Source organism: Zerene cesonia, chromosome 9 (assembly GCF_012273895.1).
Source record: "Zerene cesonia ecotype Mississippi chromosome 9, Zerene_cesonia_1.1, whole genome shotgun sequence".
NCBI classification, from domain to species: domain Eukaryota; kingdom Metazoa; phylum Arthropoda; class Insecta; order Lepidoptera; family Pieridae; genus Zerene; species Zerene cesonia.
In genome coordinates, this window is record NC_052110.1 from 1,587,059 (window position 1) to 1,597,444 (window position 10,386).

Genomic DNA, 10,386 nt, shown 5'->3' on the forward strand with positions numbered 1-10,386 from the left:
TCTTTAGAATCTGTTAGTTCCCTATGTTGAATTTGTTTATATGGGTTATTATAATAACCTATATTTGGCCTGGAAGAGATCGCTGATAAGCGATAAGGTCGCCTTATGTACTATGTTAAATAAATAAATAAATAACCTAATCAAAATAAAATCATTATTAAATTACGTAATTCAATGTTAGTTGGACACATACAAATCGTTTCTCCTCTTTTCACCAACGTGCCTAAAATGATAACAAATCGAATGCTCTATGACACGATACGATAACGTGACTAAAAATCGTATCGTCAACCCAAAATAGTTTCACACTCAGTGAACAAGACCAATTATACGCAAATAAAGTTAACCCTTCAGAGCTGTGGAACTTTTTAATTGACGCTAAATCGAAAAGGGATCACAAAAACGACTTAGCCCATTGTTACCAGAAATATCATTAATCTATGTGGGTGGCTCTTGATTCTTTACAAGCCAATATTGTAAAACGATAAAATTATATTAAAAAAATATTACTAAATACGATTTTTTGATGTCATGCTTCAAATGAAAACTTCAATAGAAAAGCAAAAAGCCAACATCACGCGGTGTTCCCAGGCGGTCACCCATCCAAGTACTGACCGCGCCTGACGTTGCTTAACTTCGGTGATCGGACGAGAACCGGTGTATTCAACGTGGTATGGACGTTGGCACATGTTTCATCCAAATAATAAAATATAATGTGTTCTTTATAGCGTTTTGCTTCAATATAACATACAATCACTATCATAATGTGAATAATTGAATAATTTAAGTTTTTTTTTTCATAAATGAATAATAAATAAGGTAAAATAAAATTAAAAAAATATTAAAACCTATAGTATTATATTATCTGTGATAAAACTATCTAATTAACATGGTAAAGTTTTGGTAAAGTCCCAAATTAAACGCGATTCCTTTACCCGTAATTCTCACTGTATCGAATTACAAAACATAATCCTTCTTTTGACCAATTGATGCGAAAGTCGTTAATTACCAACTTAACCCTTTGTCTGGCGCTGCGAATAAATCTGCGATACATACGCTTCTCAAACTTTTTATTATTATTTTATATTAGAAATGCAAAATCAAAATTGTGCTTAATTAATTTTTAAATAACATTTCTAACGTCCGTTGTATCGCCCCGTCATAGTTTTTATGCCCATGGGATGTCCCGCACAAAAATAGTGTTACGTTTGTCCACATCCTAGACACCTACGCCTTTCTTTAATCTCAAACTATCTATCCCAACTGTACCAAATTTCTTCTAAATCGGTTCAATGATTTAGCATAAAGAAGATAGTCAGACAAAGCTTCTTTGGCATTTATATTACACAATCGGCATTTATAGAATAATACCTTAATGATATAAAAATAACACATTCATGTTTTCATATATGACACTCCTAATACCACAATTTAACATTCGACTAAGCTCGCACCCCTGACATTGATTCATCCAAACCCGTCAACTAGTGATGGATCAAGTTATTAATGCTGAGAGCGTGCCGAATTTGCCCACTAACCCTTTCTATGCATATTTAATTATTCTGCCATTCAGCCTTTTTGATTTTCTTTAAAACGTAATTAATGGCTTTTGAAATCTCATCCGCTTGATACGCAGGATGGTGGTCGTTAAGGGCGTGAAGGAATTTAAAAAATGTTATTATTTTCAAAGTATGCTTTGTTTTGTTATCACATTGGGTATTAGTTTTTATAAAAGGGAAAGCTCTTACCTGCAATTGATACGATATGAATGCACAGGACATTTACCTCAAAATTGGTTAACACTTCACAATCTTCAATTGGTTCACAATGGACAAAAAATTGCGCCTGTCAAAATTTTAATAGCCATATAGCACATATTAAAGTTAGCTATATATCTAGCTTTTTTAAAAATGTTTAATAATAAATTATTTAGAATAATATTACAGCACTTTAAATAATGTTTGTATTGTGTACATGCGATAATATTCAATAAAACTTATTCGTATTCCTTACTCTAAAAACTTCATTTCTAATACTCAACTTCTCAAGTTGAGTGATATAGGTATTTATAAACAGCTTTCAAAAATCAAATGACCCCTCGGTTAATTCATTAAATTTAAATTCGTGCTCAAATATTCGCACGCGATAGTGACCATCTCTTTATGAATCATAATTGCCCGCATAACTGATAATTTCGAGATCAATTACTTCTTGCTATTTTAATCTTGTAGGTACAGTTAAACACAAAATTCGTATAAAAAGTTTATATAATTCGCTATGCAACTTTATAAATGTATTGATTTCTTTTTTATTTATATTTTTTTATCAAATGTAATGTAATTAATGATTACTATTTTAGGATAATAATGTCCATTTTCTGTTTGTAGAGATCACTTGTTAAAAATATAACCTGCTCATATCCCCCCTCTTTTACTAGTATTACCTAAAATAAGATTGGGCATTTACTTTGTTAAAATTGTATAATTAAAATAAAAACAGTTGTGCACTCGTCTGTACAACACAAAATATTAAACCCTTGCTCATTAAAGCCATGCGCACACGGAATTAGTATGCAGATGAGATGAATTATGTGAAGTTGATCGATTAGAAGAAGACGGGACAATGCGCCCGCATCGCAGTACGGGTTGGGTTTTGTCCACTTGATGTTGCTTGCGCGCACCTTTATATTTTAGGATACATAATACATATGATAGTAGTGATGTAATTTAAATTGCGCATTCTGTTACTTTTTTATTTCTAGTTAGACTTTGTCTAAGAGAATTCGCAAAAAGTAATTATTTGATTTCTTACCGTAGTACGTTATAAATCTAATAAACGACGATGATCTGGTAGGCAAAAGACTACAGAGCCTCGCTCATCGCCGTAGAGTGGCTTGTCTATCGGCCTTTTATCATTATATGGTGCACTGCACCACCTGGCCCTATGATAGCTACGCCACTGTCCATGTACCCGGACCAAGCGGTTCGACTCTACATTCTTTATTCGGACCGCAAGGGACTGGAACATGCTTCCTGAGTCTGTGTTCCCTGACGAGTATAATCTGGGGATCTTCAAAAGTAGAGTGAACAGGTTCCTCCTAGGAAAGCGTGCTCCATCTTAGACTGCATCTACGCTTACCAGCAGGCGAGATGGTAGTCAAGCGCTTCCCTATCCCACAATAAAAAAAAAATCTCGACACTAATTTGTAATGAGTAACTACTAAGTGGGTGGTTTTTTGTTTTAAAATGCATGAGAAGATCGAAAAAATGTTTGTTCAAATATATTATCGATACGATATGTACATAAATGAAATTTAAAAAAAGCAAAAAAGCCAACATCACGCGGTGTTCCCAGGCGGTCACCCATCCAAGTACTGACCGCGCCCGACGTTGCTTAACTTCGGTGATCGGACGAGAACCGGTGTATTCAACGTGGTATGGACGTTGGCGACAGAGTTAGTAAAATTAAACTACTGTTTTGAATTTGTAAATAAAGATCTAGGAAAAACACAAATATGTATACCGTTCTACTACTTTGTGTGAAAGAGATACAAACAAGAGAGAATACAACATGATACGATTGCCTAATTAGAAGCAATTAAGCGATATCGTGCAACTAATTAGCGGAAGATAACAATGTTGATTAACAATAATGTAATTACAGATAATAATACGAACGGTTCGTCACTGACAGTAAATTATTAATGTGAATAGCGATTGTAATATGGGTGTGACTTGTACCGGACATTATGGCGTCAAATCGTGTAATGATCGCTGCTTAATATAAGCTAATGTGTTAACTGCTTACCTTTTTTATTTTGACAAATAGACAACCATGTATCATAGATCTGCTTTTAGGTATACGTAAATAATATAAATACGTATTTTTTACAATTCATTTTAAATCCTTCATTTAAAACTTCCATAAAGGAAAATTATGTATAAAAAGCACAGATCATGATATATATATGTATAACATAAATTAGTTGGTTATCAATTTTTATTACCATAAATAAGCGATGTTTGTCCCAATATTTAATAGAATATAACCAGCATTATAAAACCATTCGCTTAGGATATTGGTTCTGACAATGTTCGAATTGGAATCCATAATTTATTCACCCCGTGCTGTTGTGTCAAATTCCAGTGTGGAAGTGTGGAAGGTTATTTATTACGTTTCAGTTTTAACTAGTATTATGTTCTAAATATCGAATTGTTCAAGCGTTGTGAAGATTAAATGAAGAAATACATGTTACACGTAAGAAATAATCAGATATTATTATAATGAAAAAGCTGTGTTTGATTTTACGCGAGTATTATACATTTGGAAATTAAAAACTTTTTAACGGATTGTAAACGCGATTTATTCATTATATTATTAACCCGACGTTTCGAACACTTTACAGCGAGCGTGCTCACGGGGAGACTCCCCGTGAGCACGCTTGCTTTTAATTTCTAAATGATAAAGCTGCAAAAGTCTGAACTTAATTTTTTTTTTACATGTATTATTATTGTGTTATCTGTGTTTTACATACAAACACAGATAACATCATAAGGATATTCATGTTGTATAGAAAATATGAAAATAATAACTGTCAAATTGTGTCAAAAATAAATATCCTATGATAAGATAAAAATAGAGACAATAGCATAAAAAAGGTGTGTGTGCGATTCACGCACGATAGAAGTGAAACTTCAGTAAATCTACAAAAGAACGATATGAATATAAATATAAAATATAAAATAGTATGTATGTATATTTCTGTCTCATTCTTTCCCGGCTTCATTTATACATTTGTGTATTGGTGTCCCTTACCTGTCGTTTTTCCGTTGCATCAGGTTTGAAATCACAACGATTCTAAAGAAGTTTCACTTCAAAATAATATTGCAAAAAAATATGACCGAAAATTCTAAATTGTAAAATCAAACTTAACCCTTCCACGCATCGCGGGGTCTCCAAAGCCATTTCAGGGTATTAATTACGGAATCGTTCACGCGTTGCTGACTGAGACGCGACACTCTTTCAATGTATTCACCCCTTATCTGCTACTCGACTGAATATTAATAATTTTCACTACAGGGGTAATCTTTGGCGATTAATATTTCGAATCGCAAAAGAGGATTGCGCATTAGAATTGTGGCTAAATTAACCATCGGATAAAATGTTACCTCAGTAGTTATATTTACGTTTAATTTTTAGTTTTATAGCATTGAAATGCTTTATAAATGAGAAATTTTGAAAGAATAGAAAAATATTGATCACGAGGCGGGATTCGAAGCCGCGTTTTTTGCCAAACCGTAGTAAATATATTTACGTTTCGAAAATTTTGTTTATACTGTACTCGGTTTTATTAAGGTTAGGTAGGCTAGGTTGTTAAGATTAATTGACGTTGTAATGTATAAAAACCTTCGTCTTGACTGTATCTATTAAAAACAGATTATTAAAAATTCATGGTATGCATATAACAGGCGGAAAGCGACTTTGTTATATACTATGTAGTGATTATATATATACATTATTTCTATTATTGTTTGGTATTATTTATGTGATTTTCTTATAAATCCACTTTCTGACGATGAGTAAGATAATAGTATCATATCTTTTACTCACTATAAACATGAAAGATATCCATATATATTTTATGGTATCCATTAACACAGAGCATTGTCGAACGGTAAAAGTGTAATCAAATAAAAATATCGCAGACAGATCTTCAATATTCATGAGGTTATAACCACGAATCATTGGAAGCAGTACGGGAGCAATATTTTTCCCAATCACCATTAGTACGTATCTGCTTGCCTACCGACCTTTACACAGCGTACGATAGCCACATGCTCACAGCTTGTCACCCAAAAATCTCTCATCAATCTTGCCAACTATTTCCGTAATATACACCTTATCAGCAACAACTTAAGGGTCGATTTCGAATGAAAGATAATCATCAGTTTGGTCAATCATTCTTGCAGTAATTTCGCAGCAGAATGCGGAATATGTCGACACTTCACTTTTATTGTATCAAATAATAGGGGTGTTCTTATAGCTGTTATCGCGTGTTTGATCTAAAATGATACTTGCCTCGCTCACTTCGAGGGGTGTTTTCTATAGAGCATGGTGCCAAATTTCAATCGATATCAAAAATAGAATCACTCAAATAAATATGGTATATCCAAGAAGGAATTGTCTCCTTTTGTTGGTGGTTTTATAATGCCGTTGACGTCAGAATGATGTATTTGATACGGTTCTAAAGAATATAAGGGGATCGTTAAGCTGGACTATCACTCAATCTTTAATATCATATTTGCTAGATGATTTCTATACTTACTGTAAATTAAACTGTCAAGTGCAGAAAGTATATTTGAAATAGCGGAAAAGATAATGAAAGTGAAATTCTTTTAAGTACCTTCTTTAGATTTAAATTGAGAACTTGTTTTTTATTTTATTTATCTTCTATAACCATATATAAATTGTTTATGGTTTTCCATTGCGCTGTCATAAAAGCATCTCAAAAGCGTCACTATCTGAACTCCCTCGTTTGCCACCGTATAAATAAATTCAGCTGAAAATATTCCGTGTCTCCATGAGCCATAGATTTTACGCTTCAAGGCATCTTGAAGACAATAAACTGAGCAAACGTAGGGAACGATAACAGCCAGCCATTTGGACATTTCAAACTTAGCTCGGATCTCAAGACATAACCATTTCCTATTCTCGTACGAGTATCATCCATCGAATACAACTAGTCTGCGAACTGACGTGCGCAATCAAAACACAATACGTTATGAATGGCTCACATTATATTGGAGCCAGCGTAGCTTGCGCTAGTTATGTGATATTGTATTCAATAATAGCATCTTCACCGTATAAAATATGGTTCAGAATGTGACAATGGAAGGTGTGTTTATTTTTGTAAATTATACTGTGACTTCCCAACTTTGGCCCATAACCGTCCCGCTGTGATAGGTATAAAACAGCAATAGGTTTCGATAAATTTTCTTGTGTTATTTATAGCGATAGTTTGGTATGGCGTCATTTCAGTCCATTACTTAAATAGTGATGATACCGAATAATAGAACATTTTCGCGGAAAAGCAAATTTTATAATAAAATTAGATAGTAGTGGAAATTAAATAATACCATAATTATACATAACAATAAAAAAAATTAAACCAAAAAGGTAAACCTTATATTATTAGTTTCGTTGTGGTTTGGTAATTTTTAGTCTGACTTTTATATAAATTTACCAATGACAAATGTAAACTATATTAGTGTTGCAATAATTTTCTATTTGTATTAAATAATAAGTTCATAATATATTTATCACTTTTATTTTATTATTTTGTTCGAATATTTTATTCACGTAATCGCCAACGTCCATACCACGTTGAATACACCGGTTCTCGTCCGATCACCGAAGTTAAGCAACGTCGGGCGCGGTCAGTACTTGGATGGGTGACCGCCTGGGAACACCGCGTGATGTTGGCTTTTTACTGTATTGGGTAACAATTTTTTTAAATTTTTAAAACAAACCAATAAAATTTTCATTACAATGCTCCTGTAATTGAACATGACATTTAATGAATAACCAAAACAAGAATGATTGAACTGAAAGCATCATAATAATCAAAATTACATAATTACACACAACCGATGTCAACCAAACCTCATGTTTATTTCACTGGCAATAATCAAATCGTCAATTACCCACTAAATAAAATGGTCCCTAACAAGGGAACACTCTTGTTAATGAACGAACTTTAAATAAATTGGGGTACAATTAACCCGCGCGCACGCGATCTTTTAGGCCTAAAAGCTTAGTACAAATTTTACTATAAGGTAAATAAATATAAGATTATATTTATTTAACACGTAATCTGTACTAATATTTTAAAGCTGGAGAGTTTTTTTGTTTATTCGTTTGTTTGAACGCACTAATCTCAGGAACTACTGGTCCGATTTGAAAAATTCTTTCAGTGTTAGATAGCCCATTTATTGAGGAAGGCTATAGGCTATATGTGTACTACGAGCGAAGCCGGGCCGCTAGTATTAATTACAGGGACAGTAATTTCAATATTTCTTTAGAACGCATGATTTATGAACGAAATATTTTAAGCTCCCGTTTTAGTTTCAATCAAATACAAAAAGAATACCTTTAAGCATAGGTACCTACTGCCTAACATATTAAAATTTAATTATAATAAAAAACTAATTATATTTAAACAGCTCCTAATTAGCTAACACAGTTCGTTATTACTATATTATGTGAACAAAAATATTTCATCCATCGCACATTTTCCTATACAATTACTTCCAAAATACATTTTCAATATAGTTCAATGATTTTATGGCGTACTATGATAGAGGATTTTTTTAAGTTTTTCTACAAACATAATATTTTACGTGACAGAAAAATTCTCATAGTTCATATAAATTATAATAATGACATAGTGAAGGGCTATGACGAAGCTAAAAATACCATAGAACAAAGTAAATAACATTGAATGTGTTAATAATTTAATCCCCAAATTAACCAACAACATTACAACGTATTTATCTTCTATTTTGTACAGAAAATACAATTATCGAAAAGATAATTTCACTTCGTGGCACGCACGTGCCAACTGTCACGTGTCAAATAAATTGCCACCTAAATTTTGTTTGTATTTAAGATTGAATGGAAATAAATTATAAATAAACTAGCTTTTGCCCGCGGCTTCGCACACGATAATTCGGAGTAGTTTTATAGATGTTAATATATATATAAACCTTCCTCTTGAATCACTCTAACTGTTAAAAAAAACCTCATCAAAATCTGTTGCGTAGTTTTAAAGATTTAAGCATACTCAGTGACATAGGGACAGAGAAAGCGACTTTGTTTTAAACTATGGAGTGATTGGTATTTTTGTAAATATACCTTCAAGTTTGTTTTCTTCAAATCGTTAATAGCTATGGTATTAAAAAAATGTTTCCTTTCAAATAATAATGAACTAAATAATTTATATTCAAGAAATTCAGTGATTGTTTCCACTCCATTTATAGCAAAAATATAATAATTATAATCGCTAGCATTTAAAGCCCAGTTAAAAAATATTAAATTATAAAAATATCACCTTAAAAATTTGTATGTACTTGATTGATTAGCGTACAATAATTAATAAAGAAATCAACACGGACGATGCTGTGACACAGAATATTAAGTACTAGTGTAGCTGTGGCGAGAAACATTTTATTTTCAAATTTAAAATTTGAAAGCCAGTAGGTATGTTAAATACGACATTGTTAGATGTTACATTTCTATAAAATTGTATATATATGCTATCATTAGGAAATATACCATAATTTCAGACGTATATTCATCGCTCCGATAGCCGTGATCGTCTAGTGGTTAGGACCCTACGTTGTGGCCGTAGTAACCCAGGTTCGAATCCTGGTCACGGCAGTGTCGCACACTGTTACGGCGGAGTTATGTTTTTGAGTTTTCCTGTATAGACATATACAATATATACATATATTATTTTAAATCTTTTTTAAATTTTTATTGTTTCGCTGATCATTGAAATAAAATAAATAAATAAAATCCGACATAAACCTAAAAAACAAATTTTAGGTACGCTGTAAATTATCTTTATTTTATTAACAAAACATTATGAAGATTATATTAAGTTGTATTGCATATTATTTAACATAACATTTTTTTATTTAATAGCATTGGATTTTTTTTTACTTTAGAGGGTTCAGTACTTCATAATAATAAAAAATAATTTTGTTTATTCTACAAGACCGATGATTGTGAATAATTTTACATTTGCAATTGCCAACGTCCATACCACGTTGAATACACCGGTTCTCGTCCGATCACCGAAGTTAAGCAACGTCGGGCGCGGTCAGTACTTGGATGGGTGACCGCCTGGGAACACCGCGTGATGTTGGCTTTTTGCTTGTTTAGAAAAACAAGTTTTTAACAAATTTTTGATTAGCACCGAATTATAAATTTACTGAATTATACATATATCTACATTTCCGTTATATACATTTTAACACAGTGTCATTATTTTATAATAATTAATATTGTTGTTATTGCTGTGATACAATTTAAACACATCAATTGTTACAACAATAACAGCTAGATCATTAAAACAGACGTAAATCCTGACCCATAATATCCTTAATGTATTATTAGGGAAATAACGAAATTACTGTCCAAGTTTCAATAGTGCCCAAAAACCAAAAACATCACCCCAAGGAGCGGTTTGCATAAAGAGAGATGTACATAAAATCTTACGATGACATAAAACAATTAAATAGGGTAACAACCAGATCGAAAATACAACATTTCAAACCCTAACTCCTTCGCTTAAGGTCGTTCAAATCACACAACGGGTGCATT

At 32.3% G+C, this 10,386-nt stretch overlaps 5 non-coding genes across 5 annotated transcripts; 3 read left to right on the top strand and 2 right to left on the bottom strand.

Moving 5' to 3' along the window:
* Positions 1-566: 566 nt before the first annotated feature.
* Positions 567-685, bottom strand: LOC119829208. Its single transcript, XR_005287793.1, has one exon. It is a non-coding gene; the product is annotated as a 5S ribosomal RNA (ribosomal RNA).
* A 2,644-nt stretch (positions 686-3,329) lies between these two features.
* LOC119829213 lies at positions 3,330-3,448 on the bottom strand. Its single transcript, XR_005287798.1, has one exon. It is a non-coding gene; the product is annotated as a 5S ribosomal RNA (ribosomal RNA).
* Positions 3,449-7,365: 3,917 nt separating this feature from the next.
* LOC119829214 lies at positions 7,366-7,484 on the top strand. The gene has a single exon (XR_005287799.1). It is a non-coding gene; the product is annotated as a 5S ribosomal RNA (ribosomal RNA).
* A 1,882-nt stretch (positions 7,485-9,366) lies between these two features.
* Positions 9,367-9,438, top strand: Trnah-gug. The gene has a single exon. It is a non-coding gene; the product is annotated as a tRNA-His (tRNA).
* Positions 9,439-9,812: 374 nt separating this feature from the next.
* Positions 9,813-9,931, top strand: LOC119829216. Its single transcript, XR_005287800.1, has one exon. It is a non-coding gene; the product is annotated as a 5S ribosomal RNA (ribosomal RNA).
* The last annotated feature ends 455 nt before the right edge of the window (positions 9,932-10,386 follow it).